The sequence below is a fragment of the Mobula birostris genome, chromosome 19 (assembly GCF_030028105.1).
Source record: "Mobula birostris isolate sMobBir1 chromosome 19, sMobBir1.hap1, whole genome shotgun sequence".
Classification (NCBI taxonomy): Eukaryota; Metazoa; Chordata; class Chondrichthyes; order Myliobatiformes; family Myliobatidae; genus Mobula; species Mobula birostris.
The window spans coordinates 40,041,914-40,056,630 of record NC_092388.1 but is presented as its reverse complement, the minus strand read 5'-3'; positions in this window follow the sequence as shown (position 1 = coordinate 40,056,630).

The window sequence follows — 14,717 nt, the reverse complement described above, 5'->3', positions numbered from 1 at the left end:
AGAATGATCCAAAATTGGCATCCAATGCCATCCAAATGCCATGTGTTCCTGCAACATTACTCTTTTTCTATGTAGGATTTCAGCAATAATTTGCATTTAAATAGCACTTTAAATTCCCCGGTAAGACAAGTAAAATTTATCATGGGAAAGTAATCCTTTCCAATTATCCGACATCAGCATAAAATGGAAGGACCATATTCTATCAATTGATTAATATCTTAAAGCAATTTTCATATATATATATCACACAGATTTGAATGTCAGTATTATTTTTAACAATAAATATTGAGGCAATAATGAAGTTGGGTTTTGTTTTTAAGTAATATTTTGTTCATTGAAATGCAGCAAGATTGATTACATTTCATAAAAAGTAAAAGGGTACACTTTTTATTCATTATGGAGATCTCACCGTGGTATTTCAATCCAACTTCCTCACAAAGATTAATCTAGGGCCTGATTTTGCAGCCATAATAATTGGAAAACTATTGGTGCTTGTTTCAGTTATACCTTGAAATTAATACGGTGGGTTTCCACACATGTGTAACTGAACATGGGAATCCTGAAACAGATATCCATAATTCAGCATTTCTTCACAGGCTGGAGCTTTGAGCAGCTTTGACAAATGGAATCCAAAGGAAATAGATTGAATTGCTAAGAAATCCAGATTCTTATAAACCAGTTTCAGTAAGAATACTAAGGCTTATGTAAACGGGGATGAGGTCGACAATCAGCCATGACTTTATAGAATGAAGATACAGGCTTAATATCTGACTCCAGCTTCTATCACTAACATTCTTATATTATTAAATATTACACTTATTTGCATGATACCTAAATGAGTGTTTAATAGCATTCTAAACAATATTTACTACTCACCGAGTTTTTTCGCCAAAACACGAAACACATTTTATGGATGTGGATTGTAATTTCCTCAGGGAAAAAAATATCAAGATATGGTGAACTTTGGTTAAATTAGTTTTGAATATTTAATTTATTATATTTTAGCTTTTACTTTAACATAAGTGTATATTTTAATCTTTATTTTGCACACTGCTGAATGTTTAAAATATTAGCTTAAAATAGGTTCTTTTCTACCTGGTTAGGTGTTTCTGAGAATTCAGTTTGACTTTGTGTCTGATAGAAACAGATGTTTGTTGAGAGTACTTCCATGCCTTTGAGGTCATTAGATATATACAGAGGTCATTACATTACTTCTTTACTAACTGCAGAATTTGGGCCATAATTTTCCTCATTTATTTTCAGTACCTTCCCATTGTTTCCTGGACATTGACTTTTGCATAAATTTTTTGTCACAATGCAAAAAGAATTCACTTTTCTTCCATCAACTACATCTAGTATTAAAATAAATGTTGAGAATAATCTCTGATTCAATGTTTACTGACTGAAGTTTGCCATCAAAGTTGCTGCTCATTTCTCATAACTAAGTGTAAACACAGCAATAATGTATAGAAAGCGCTTATTTATTTACAACATCATTTAGATTAAACATATGTATTATCCTTAATACTGTGTTTTTGTTTGCTTTCTATAGAAACAAAAAATGGTGTTGGGTTAATTTGATTGAAATGAGCACTTGCAAGTCAAGTACTGGCTGCTTCAATAATGTGCCTGAAGGGAAACTTCATAAAAGTACTTACTGCTGCAGGATAGAGATGTTTGGCAGTTCATCAACTATGATTAAACTTTTATTCCATGCCAGTTCCCCTCTTCTCTTTTATAGAGTGCAGTATTTTTGCACTAAAATGTACCAGTTGCTATTACTTTAGAGATTATTGCAGTGGATGTATCAGATCCTTTGCAAATTTTTAATCATATTTTATGTTCAGCTACTGTTTGACGTAGAGTTCTATATACTAAACTGAGATGAAGGTTAGTTTCCAGCATAATTAGGGACAATAAAAGGAAGTTATATCATGCATGCCTTCTGCTGTTAAGATATTTTGATTATGGATTTTTATACCTATATCTTTTAATGGAAATGGTCTGTGTTAATCAAGGCCTTCTCTGTGCACTCAGATGAAAAGATCCTGTGAAATAATTGCAAAGAATATCAGAGAATTTTGTCCCTCAAGCTCACTGAAGAAACTGCTGATCTCATTATTTTCACATTGTAGGCTGCGAGAGTTTGCAGTGCTGAGATTACCACACATCTTATGGTAGAACAGTGACAACAGATCATAAATAAATCTTCAAACTTCCTAAGATATTGAAAAAAATTTGAAAATTTGTTTCATCCTTTATCAATGTAAGCTTATTATGTTCTATATTGTCCCAATCTTTGTGGCCCTTCAATTCCACTTATAAATGTGGATTTATAGAACTTATTGAGAATATAAGATACCCATGCAAATAAAATATTTTTAATTTTGAATTTTAAGGATATATGCAACTGTTATTTTACAGATGCTCATGGAGATTATTTTCCACTGAAAATATTTTGGAGCATCTGTGTAAAAGAGTTTACAATATTAATCTCATTATCTCTTTACTTGGAATTAAGAAAAGAATATTTGCCTTAATTTTTTTACTGATAATGTGGATTTACCAAGAAATAGATATAGAACAGTTCAGTTTTTTAATAATCAAATATCCTCTAGAGTGAAGGATTGTTATGTTTTTGCCATACTGGAGTAATTAATTATTACTTTGTAGCAACAAAACGTTGAAAATTGTAGTATAAAAATACCTGGAATAAAAAATGTACATATTTTATCAAAACCTTTGCAATCGCTTCTATTAATGCAATTAATACATGCCGGCACACAGCAATAAAATAGTGAAAGTACACAAAAAAATGAGAATAAAATATGTGTCCGCACTCTTTAAAACCATTCTGTAGTATTAAATGTTGCAGTCATGGCAAAGACGTACTCGAAAAGAATGCAATTTGTATATTTTAAATGAGAAACAAGTAATGGAAATGTGCAATTTTCTTCACTATATTAATTCACTGGATTAATCAGACCCAACAATTTGAGTGTCCAGGAAATATGGTAATAAGCATACAAGCAGAACGAAGTAAGTTAAACTGAATTGATTATCATAAAACAAGCAACACCAATAAACCACACAACATACTACAGAGCAAGTCACTCAGGTTGTTGACTTCATGATTCTTAGTCAACACTTGATTGTTGCTGCTGCTGGGGAACTCTGATTTCTGACTTGCTTGGGAAACTACCCCTGGATTCTTGGCATCGACCACAATTTCTGGCCCCGACTGAAGTCCAAAATAAATCTCAAAAAGCAGGTCAATATATACACAAGGTTCACAAACACAGTCATCAAGAGACAGACAAACTCTTTGATCTGTTGTTCTTATTCCTTTACGTCTGGACTCAACATTCTTCAGGTTTAAAGCTTACACTTAATAATAAAGCCCGAATCCAGACAGACATTAGCATTTTAATGCTTAGTTGTTTTTATTTTGTTCGCTCATGTCCGGACACACTATATTCCCTGGGCTTTCAAAGTACATTAAATTTTACAGATAAACAATAACCACAAGAAGGAATCTGGCTATCAGCAAACGTTCTACAGACATTAACAGACTTCACATGCTGCGAGTTTCAGAAAGAGTTAAGTTGTCATTGACCTGACAGACGGTCATTCAATGTTTTACAAAATCTAATATGCATGCAATGTTCACCCAAAAGAGAGGAGGATACAGGGAGCATTTACGAAAAGTCAATATATTCTGTTTAGGAAAGGATGTTAAAGGATCTGAAAGAAAGGCAAGTAAATGGAGAAAATCGTGGATCAGCCATGATGTAATTAAATGGCAGCTGAAGTGATTTTCCCAGATTATCTGGAACTCAAATTATAGCTCTATCAAAAGAGGATTAGTTAAGATCCCATTCAGAGATCTGAATATAGTGTCTATTAAGAGAAAATCCAAACTTACTGCTTAGGATGGGAAGAATCCCATATAATAATCTGTTCCTACAATACAAACATTTGGTAGTAGTGTTTTTAGAACGCCTGTGAAACTTTATAACATTAAGTTGGCAGTGTCCCCACTTTGCCCACTCTCCAGGAAGTGGGGAGGGATAGAGTAAACCGTGGTCGGATTCACATGGTCTTAGCAAAGTGCTTTCAGCAATTCAGCATCTATTTAAATATTTCCTTTATTCTATAGCCTACTCAAGAGTTTTAAGAACATAAGATATAGGAGCAGAATTAGGCCATTTGGTCAATTGAATCTGCTCCACCATTTCATCATGGCTGATCCATTGTCCCTCTCAGTTCCAATATCCTGCCTTCTCCCTGTATCCTTTCATGCCCTAACTAATCAATAACCTATCAACCTCTCCCTTAAGTATAACCAATGACTGGGCCTCCACAGCTGCCTGTGGCAACAAATGCCACAGATTCTCCACTCTCTGGCTAAAGAAATTCCTCCCCGTCTCTGTCCTAAATGGACATCCCTCTATTCTGAGGCTGTGTCCTCTAGTCTTAGACTCCTCTACCATAGGAAACGTCCTCTCCACATCCATTCTGTCAAGGCCTTTCAACATTCAATAGGTTTCAATAAGATCCTCTTCATTCTAATGAATTCCGGTGAGTAGAGGCCAGAGCTATTAAATGCTCCTCACATGACAAGCCTTTCAATCCTAGAAACATATTCATGAACCTTCTTTGAACCCTCTCCAATGTGAGCACATCCTTACTTGGATAGGGGGCCTGAAACTGCCCACAATACTATAAATGAGGCCTCACCAGTGCTTTATAAAGCCTCAACATTACATACTTGCTTTTATATTCTAGCCCTTTCAAAATAAATGCTAACATTGCAATTGCCTTCCTCACCACCAACTCAACCTGCAAATTAACTTTTAGGGAAACCTGCATGAGGACTCCCAACTCTCTTTGCAACTCAAGATTTTTGAATTTTCTCCCCACTTAGAAAATAAACTATGCATTTATTTCTTCTAACAGAGCGCATGGCCGTTCACTTCCCGACACTGTATTCTATCTGCCACTTCTTTGCCCATTCTCCAGATCTATCTAAGTCCTTCTGTAGCCTCTCTGCTTCATCAAAACTATCTGCCCCTTCACCTATCTTCATGCCATCCACGTACTTGGCTAAAGGCAATGAATTCCATCATCCAAATTCATTGACATATAACGTAAAAAGAAACAGTCCCAACACAGACTCATGTAAAACCCCACCTGTCACTGGCAACCAATCAAAATTTAGTGCCACTCTTTGCCTCCTGCCAATCAGCCAATGTTTTATCCATGCTGGTACCTTTCCTGTAATACCAAGGGCTCTTAACTTGTTAAGCAGCTTCATGCATGGCACCTTGCCAAAGATCTTCTGAAAATCCAAGTACACAACATCCAATTCTCTTTTGTCTATCCTGCTTGTTATTTATTCAAAGAATTCCCAAAGATTTGTCATGCAAGATTTTCTCTTAAGGAAACCATGCTGACTATTTTATCATGTGCCTTTAAGTATCCCAAAACCACATCCTTAAGAATCAACTCCAATATCTTCCCAACAACTGAGGTCAGACGAAGTGGCCTATAATTTCCTTTCTTCTGCCACTCTCCCTCCTTGAAGAGTGGAATGTTATTTGCAATTTTCCATTCCTCCAGAACCATGCCGGAATCAATTGATTCTTGAAAGATAATTACTAATGCCTCCACAATCTCTTCAGCCACTTCTTTCAGAACCCTGTGGCATAGACCATCTGGTTCAGATGACTTATCTATCTTAAGACCTTTCAAGTTCTCAAGAATCTTCTCCCTAGTCCCTGACACTCTCAAACTTCCGGCATACTGCTAGTGTCTTCTACAGTGAAGAGTGATGCAAAATACTTATTCAGTTCTTCCGCCATATCTTTGTTCCCCATTATTACCTCTCCAACATAATTTTCCAGTGGTCTACTCTCACCTCTCATTTACACTTTGTATATCTGAAGAAACCTTTTATATCCTCTTCAAAATTATTAGCTCGCTTACTTTCATATTCCATCTTTTGCTTCTTTATGACTTCTTTAGTTGCATTCTGTTGGTTTTTAAGAGCTCCCCAATCCTCTAGCTTTCCAATAATTTTTGCTCTATTATATACCATCTTTTGTCTTTTATGCTGGCTTTGATTTCTCTTGTCAACCACAGTTGTGTCATCCTGCCTTTAGGATACTTTTTCTTCTTTGGGATGTATATATCCTGCAACTTCTGAATTGCTCCCAGAAATTCCAGCCTTTGCTGCTCTGTCATTATCCTGGCTAATGTTCCCTTCCAACCAATTTTGGCCAGCTCCTCTCTCATGCCTTTATAATTCCTTTTACTGTAATGCTGATACATCTGACTTTGGCTTCTCCCTCTCAAATTGCAGGGTAAATTATATCATATTATGATCACTTCCCCTAAGAGTTCCTTTACCTTAAGCTCTCTAATCAATTATGGTTCATTGTACAACACCCAATCCAGAATAGCTGATCCCCAAGTGGACTCAACCATGAGCTGCTCTAAACAGCCATCTCGAATGACATTCTAGAAATTCCCCCACTTGGGATGCAGAACCAATCTGTTTTTCCCAATCTACCTGCATATTGAAATCCCCTGTGACTATTGTAACATTGCCCTTTTAACATACATTTTCTAACTCCATTTGTAATTTGAAGTCCACATCTTTACTTTTGTCTGGGGGTCTGTATATAACTCCCATCAGGGTATTTTTACCCTTGCAGTTCCTTAGCTGTACCCACAGTGCATTTCTTTTTCTAATTACAGAGTCACCTATTACAGAGAAGTAACAAATCAGTAGGCTCCTTCATTTATTATCTATCAACTCTTTATTCTAATTTGTAAAATTAACTGGACTTTACTTGACCTGCTTAGCCTCTTTTGTATTGATATGCCCTCTGGCCAGTGAATCACAGTTTGAACTGCTACACTGTCAGTTCAAATCAACATTCCTATTGTAACATATGATCCAACAGTTCAATAAACATCCTTTTGCATCTTTGCAACTCATGAAAAGTCTCAAAAATGTATACAATATTCACAATAAACTTACAAAATAATGCTGCTCTAATTTCTGTACCACCAAACAGCAGCATTGGATCATATTGTTTACTTTGGTGTAGTTTTGGTTACAGTATTAGTCATCCAGTTTAAAGGTAAAAAAAATCTGAGATTTGTCATGGCAAACAAATTGTTATTTTACTGAGGTAATTGCAAAATAGTCATTATCTTAATTAGATATCTTTAAAAATCATGAAGCCACATGAGCTCTGGGTATTCATTTGTCAATGCTGACATGAACAGTTGATACCTGGGGATAAGTGGCAGCTGTGAAAGTGTGTCAATACGATTATACACAACCGTGAGAGAAGCAAAAGGGGCCAAATAAAAAAGAAAATGTCAGGCTCGATGCCAAGTTGTTAAAGAGTTTGATTTGTTTTGAAACTTTCATCACTTCAGGCAATCACCTGTCATCGCTTCCATGAAGACATTGTAAGAAGACACTTGGCAGGATGGCTTGGGATTTACCTCTCCCCATGAGTTGGATGGTGTTTTTCCCTCATCCTAAATTTAACATGGTGGAACTTTACTATTAAACTTTATTAATAAATGTAATCTTGATTTTAAGCTTTGATATTAAACTTTAATATTTAACTTAAATTTAATATTGTGGAAGTGCTGGCAGGTAGCATTCCATTCCAAATTTCCAGTTGGCATCTGGATCTGTTCACTATCTGACACTTAGGTTCCAGTCACCGTGCCCCTTTTCCAATTGCCTTCATTCTCTCTATTTTCGAGGTTATTTCTTCAGCGTGGATTTTAATTTCTACTTTCTCCTTACGTGCCCCTTGCTTACATGGTCCACGACTATTATGAAGTGTTGACTAACTGTTGACAGACTTCAATGAATGTTGTTCTTGATTTGATTGCTGTCATCTGTCAGAAACCGGGTATTGGTCACTCATTTTCCAATGAGGAAGCCTGGGTTCCATCAAGCACAAGAACTCAACAATGTGACTGAGATCAAAACATCACCATGTATGGAATGCTCAGAATGAACCGCAAACTTAGCTGTACATTCCTGGCTGCATTCTTGGGTTGCAGACATTCCTGGAACTGATGGCACATACAGCCTATTGACAGCTCACTGAAAAGATGCTGCTGCAAATGAATGGTTTGCTAGTTTGCTCCAGAGGGTAGGTAGCAGGTAACTGAGGAAAGGAAAGGGACTGATACCAATAAATTCTCTGGAGTTTCCAAATTCACCTCTGCTAGTTCAGAAAGGATGTGGAAAAATTGCCACCTCCCATCAGGAAAGGCTGAGGAAGAAATTTTGCAAATTCCTCCATGTTCTACTCCCTAAGCCCCATCAGCAATGCCTTGACATTGCTTGTAGACTGAGCCACGAACATAGGTAATATTGTGCATGGGCAATATTGACTGTTCATCAACAGAACTAGGTTTGGAAACTCACTACTCAACTCGTAATTAATTGAAGCTCGCACTTTATTGTCTCTGCACAAACAACAACGTACATTAACTATGTTGACCCTAGGCCAACAACTTAGAACATGAATTCTACAGTTCCTTCTGTACCTATACTCACTCAGAGCATTTTCCCAATTTATAAACCAGAAAGGATCTGATTGATCCTTTCTTCTCCCATCTCCTGGCATGAGGGTTTTCCTTGCAATGATGTTTCTCCAGAGTTATTTCTCCTAGCACAATCTAAGTATCCACTTTTATATTAATTTCTTATCAATTGAAATGTAGCATTCCAGTGTCATTGGCTGAAGGTCATGTGGCTGACCTTTAGCACCTTTTTATTGGCTCTGCTCCAGGCTAGCATCCATTAATGCCTCTTTCCAGCAAGTGACAATCGGTAATTCATAGCTCTATGTGCCAATCAGCAAAGAGCTTGATTCATGCAAAACAGATACTGACTCCAACAATCAAAATCCTGTATGTTATATCCAACCAAAGAACATCTCACAAATAACTTCTTATTTGGAAATGACTCTAGTCCACCAGACTACCTGAAGCATCTTTTTGTCTTCTTTAAGACACTGATCAAGCCAAGCAACTAACACACAAAATGGAAGATGTAAAACAGCTCCATAAAATGGCAGCCTCCATCTACAAGCACGTGATGGGAACAAAGACAATTGATCTGTCTGCTTCCATTATCCTTGACCCATTTGATTTCGACATTTTCTTCCATATTTCAAATCTGCTATGAGATATCTCCAAGAGGAGGAGGTATTATTTAATTGATGTGAAACTATTAAATGCCATTGCTCAATAAGACCTATTTACTTACTTGGCTAAGCCCATCACCCCTCCTGGGGCATAGGCCCCCAACAGCAACTCGCCAGAGTCCTCTGTCCTGGTGAAGTTGTCCTTAGGTGTAAGTCATCTTCTGAGATCCTTCCTCTCCCAGGACAGAGGGTTTTGGAGATCATGTTGGCGTTTCTGTAGCTCTATGTTTTAACAGGATGGAGTTGCTAGCCCTATGTCCAAACCTCCTCCCTTTGCAGTTGGGCTTGGGTCCATCCATGGCTGAGTTCAGAAAGACCCAGGATGCTCATTAAAAGAAATCTAAAGCTAGCTCCCTGATGCAGTAGATAATTGGAAGGCAAATGCAATGTTGGTCTTCACTGAATGGGGGATGGAGTATTAGTGTAAGATTGTCTTGTAGTAACTGGAAGTGTGAATCCATAGCCAGGTTCCCCTGCAGCTTCTGTCTCGTCATTTCGCAAAGAAGTACGGCAGCACACTGAGGATTCAATTAATCATTGTTGAGGTAAAGGGGTTGTCCTATGATATGGCAGGGCAGCTTTGGCTAAATGAAAGGTGATTTCATTAAAGCAGTAGAGATAGTGTGAAGATGTCTCCCCCTGATGGAAGACTCTAAAAATTGGAACTCTCAGGATGAGGAAGACTTCCTTAATCTTTAGAAAGCTGCACCAAAGAGAGTGTCAATGGTAAATCATTAAGGATATTCTTGGTCAAGACAGATAAATTCTTGGATTACAGTGAATTAAGCATTTTATTGGACATAAAAATCTGGCTTGATCTTATAGAGTGGTGGACAGGATTGAGGCTGCATTTCCCGCAGCTCCGATTCTGTTTATTTATTTGAAAGTCAAAAGATTTTGGGTTAAAGCCCCATTCCAACAGTAGCTCAAATCAGAAAAGGACCATGGAGTGTTGAGCTCATTGTTACTTACTCTTCTTATTTCCCAGGACAACCAGTACCTGAAATCAGTCACTTCAGTCAAAACTCTACCTAATTATCAGTGGGATGTTGGATAAAGGTTTGAATCTTTGGAAGACACATGAGGCTGGTTAACAAGCTACAAATCCATGTTATTACAGGAAAGATTTTAGCATAGATAAAGCAGGTTAACTGGCATAAGGAATACAGTGGGAATAAAGGGAGCCTTTTCTAATTGGCTGCTGGTGATTAGTGGTGCTCCACGGGGGTCTGCGTTGGGACCGATGCTTTTTACGTTATATGTCAATGATTTGGATGTTGGAATTGATGGCTTTGTTGCAAAGTTTGCAGATGATATGAAGATAGGTCAAGGAGCAGGTAGTTTTGAGTAAGTAGAGAGGCTACAGAAAGTTCCCCTACAGGCTACAGATTAAGACAATAGACAAAGAAAAGGCAGATGGAATAGTGTCAGGAAGTGTATGGTCATGCACTTTGGTAGAAGAAATGAAAGGGCTGATTATTTTCTAAATGAAGTTAAAATACAAGAAAACGGAGGTGCAAAGGAACCAGTCCATTATGTAGTGGATGGGAGACATTGTCCAAGATGGCATGCAACTTGGACAGCATCTCTTTTCAGACACCACCGTCAGAGAGTCCAGTTCCATCCCCACAACATCACTGGCATTACAAATGAATTTATTGATTCTGTTGGTGTCTGCTACCCTCAGCCTGCTGCCCCAGCACACAACAGCAAACATGACAGCACTGGCCACCACAGACTCGTAGAACATCTCAGCATCGTCCGCCAGATGTTAAAGGACCTCAGTCTCCTCAGGAAATAGAGATGGCTCTAAACCTTCTTGTAGACAGCCTCAGTGTTCTTTGACCAGTCCAGTTTATTGTCAATTCGTATCCCCAGGTATTTGTAATCCTCCACCATGTCCACACTGACCCCCTGGATGGAAACAGGGGTCACCGGTGCCTTAGCCCTCCTCTGGTCTACCACCAGCTCCTTAGTCTTAGTATAAGAGCAAGGATGTAATGTTGAAACTTTACAAAGCACTGGTGATGCCTCACTTGGAGTATTGTGCTCAGTTTTGGACCCCTTATCTTAGAAAGTACGTGCAGAAACTGGAGAGGGTTCAAAAGAGATTGACAAAAATTATTTTAGGATTCAATGGCTTGTCATATGAAGAACGTTTGATGGCTCTGGGCCTGTATTCAATAGAATTCAGAAGAATGAGGTGTAACCTCATTGAAACCTATTGAATGGTGAAGGGCCTTGATAGAGTGGATGTGGAGAGGACGTTTCCTTTGGTGGGAGAGTCTAAGACCAAAGGACCCAGCCTCAGAATAGAGGGGTGACCTTTGAGAACAGAGAGGAGGAGGAATTTCTTTAGCCAGAGAGTGGTGAAACTGTGGAATTCTTTGACACGGGCATCTGTGGAGGCCAAGCCTTTATGTATATTTAAGGCAGAGGGTGACAGATTATTTATTGGTCAGGGCATGAAGGGATATGGGGAGAAGGCAGGAGATTGGAGCTGAGAGGAAAATTGGATCAGCCATGATGAAATGGTGGGGCAGACTCAATAGGCCAAATGGCCTAATTCTGCTCTTATATCTGAGGCATTGACCATATATTATTACCATGGGATTCTTGATAAAAATCTATTAACTCAGTATTTAGAATGAATAACCTACAACAATGTGTATTCCAAGTGAATCACACATTTGGATGCCTTTGAAAGGAGGTTGGATAAAAATGCAAAGGATGAAGGAATAGACAGATTTGCTGACAAAGTGAGCTGAGGTCTACTTAAAACATAAACATATGCCTGGTTCAATCTAACCACTGGTTTGATTCTGGGCTTTAAATTCTATTTAAACATAGCTTAAAATAAAGTAGAATACAAAAATGTTAATGCAAAGGTACTTATTTCCCAGGCAACAGCTTCATGTTTCCCTGAACATGCACCAACTGTTTTAATCCCTTTGATGTTTAGATTTTCCTCTACAAATTTTCACATTACGTATTCTTAGGCAGTCCCTTGGAATCAAGAGTTGGCTTGACTTGATGAGTTCCACTTCAGTTCTGTGGGTTCGAGATGGTGTGTGCTTGAAGACTGAGGAAGAGGGGTTTCCTTTCATGAGAGGTGTGTGCTCAGTGCTATCCCAAATGCTCCCTTCTCCATGTTGAATTATCATCTCCCATGTATACCAAGAGTCAGTGGGGATGTTGAACTTTTTTCAAGGAAGACGAATCTTTTCATTTGACCAACAGGTATACTCTCCTGAGGAAAGAGCTTGAAATGGGGGTGGAGGTCACTTTTAGAATACGTTATTAAGCATGCAAATGGCATGGCCTGCTCAGGCCAGGATCCCACCAAGCCTCACAAACACAAGGGATTCTGCAGCTGCTGAAAATCCAGAACAACACAAATTGCTGGACGAACTTATCAAGTCAGGCAGCATCTATGGAAATGAATAAACAGTCATTTTTTTGGGCTGACACCTTTCATCAGGATTAAAAAGGGGGGCGGGGGCAGAAAGGCTTCTTCCTCCTTCCTTTCTTGTCCTGAGCTTCCATCAAATCACCCTCTTATTCTCGCCTCTTCCCTTTTCCTTTCCAATCCTGATGAAGGGCATCCAAAACATTGACTATGTATTCATTTCCATGACTTGCATGAGTTCCTTCAGCATTTTACATGGAAACATAGAAAAACTACAGCACAATACAGGTCCTTCGGCCCACGAAGTTGTGCCAAACATGTCCCTACCTTAGAAATGATTAGGGTTACCCATAGACCTCTATTTTTCTAAGCTCCATGTACCTATCCAAAAGTCTCTGAAAAGACTCTATCGTATCCATTGTCGGCAGCCCATTCCACGCACTCACCACTCTCTGCGTAAAAAAATTACACCTGACATCTCCTCTGTACCTACTCCCAAGCACCTTAAACCTGTGCCCTCTTGTGACAGCCATTTCAGCCCTGGAAAAAGCCTCTGACTATCCACACGATTAATGCCTCTCATCATCTTATACACCTCTATCAGGTCACCTCTCATCCTCTGTCACTCCAAAGAGAAAAGTCCGAGTTCACTCAACCTATTCTCATAAGGCATGCTCCCTAATCCAGGCAACATCCTTGTAAATCTCCTTTGCACCCTTTCTATGGCTTCCACATCCTTCCTGTAGTGAGGCAACCAGAACTGAGCACAGGACTCCAAGTGCGGTCTGACCAGGGTCCTATATAGCTGCAACATTACTTCTCAGCTCCTAAATTCAATTCCACAATTGATGAAGGCCAATACACCGTATGCCTTCTTAACCACAGAGTCAACCTGCACAGTTGCTTTGAGCGTCCTATGGACTCGGACCCCAAGATCCCTCTGATCCTCCACACTGCCAAGAGTCTTACCATTAATACTATATTTTGCCATCATATTTGACCTAGCAAAACTTATCTGGGTTGAATGCCATCTGCCACTTCTCAGCCCAGTTTTGCATCCCATCAATGTCCCGCTGCAACCTCTGACAGCCCTCCACACTATCCACAACACCCCCAACCTTTGTGTCATCAGCAAACTTACTAACCCATCCCTCCACTTCCTCATCCAGGTCATTTATAAAAATCATGAAGAGTAAGGGTACCAGAACAGATCCCTCAGGCACACCACTGGTCACCGACCTCCATGCAGAATATGACCCATCTACAAACACTCTTTGCCTTCTGTGGGCAAGCCAGTTCTGGATCCACAAAGCAATGTTCCCTTGGATCCCATGCCTCCTTACTTTTTCAATAAGCCTTGCATGGGGTACCTTATCAAATGCCTTGCTGAAATCCATATACACTACATCTACTGCTCTTCCTTCATCAATGTGTTTAGTCACATTCTCAAAAAATTCAATCAAGCTCGTAAGGCATAACCTGCCCTTGACAAAGCCATGCTGACCATTCCTAATCATATTATACCACTCCAAATGTTCATAAATTCTGCCTCTCAGGATCTTCTCCATCAGCTTACCAACCACTGAAGTAAGACTCACACTGGTCTATAACTTCCTCGGCTATCTCTACTCCCTTTCTTGAATAAGGGAACAACATCCATGACCCTCCAATCCTCTGGAATCTCTCCTATCCCCATTGATGATGCAAAGATCATCGCCAGAGGCTCAGCAATCTCCTCTCTCGCCTTCCACAGTAGCCTGGGGTACATCTCATCCGGTCCTGGCGACTTTTCCAACTTAATATTTTCCAAAAGCTCCAGCACATCCTTTCCTAATATCTACATGCTCAAGCTTTTCAGTCCGCTGCAAGTCATCACTACAATCACCAAGATCCCTTTCCATAGTGAATACTGAAATAAAGTATTCATTAAGTACCTCTGCTATTTCCTCCGGTTCCATACACACTTTCCTACTGTCACACTTGATAGGTCCTATTCTTTCATGTCTTATCCTCTTGCTCTTCATATACTTGTAGAAGGCGTTGGGGTTTTCCTT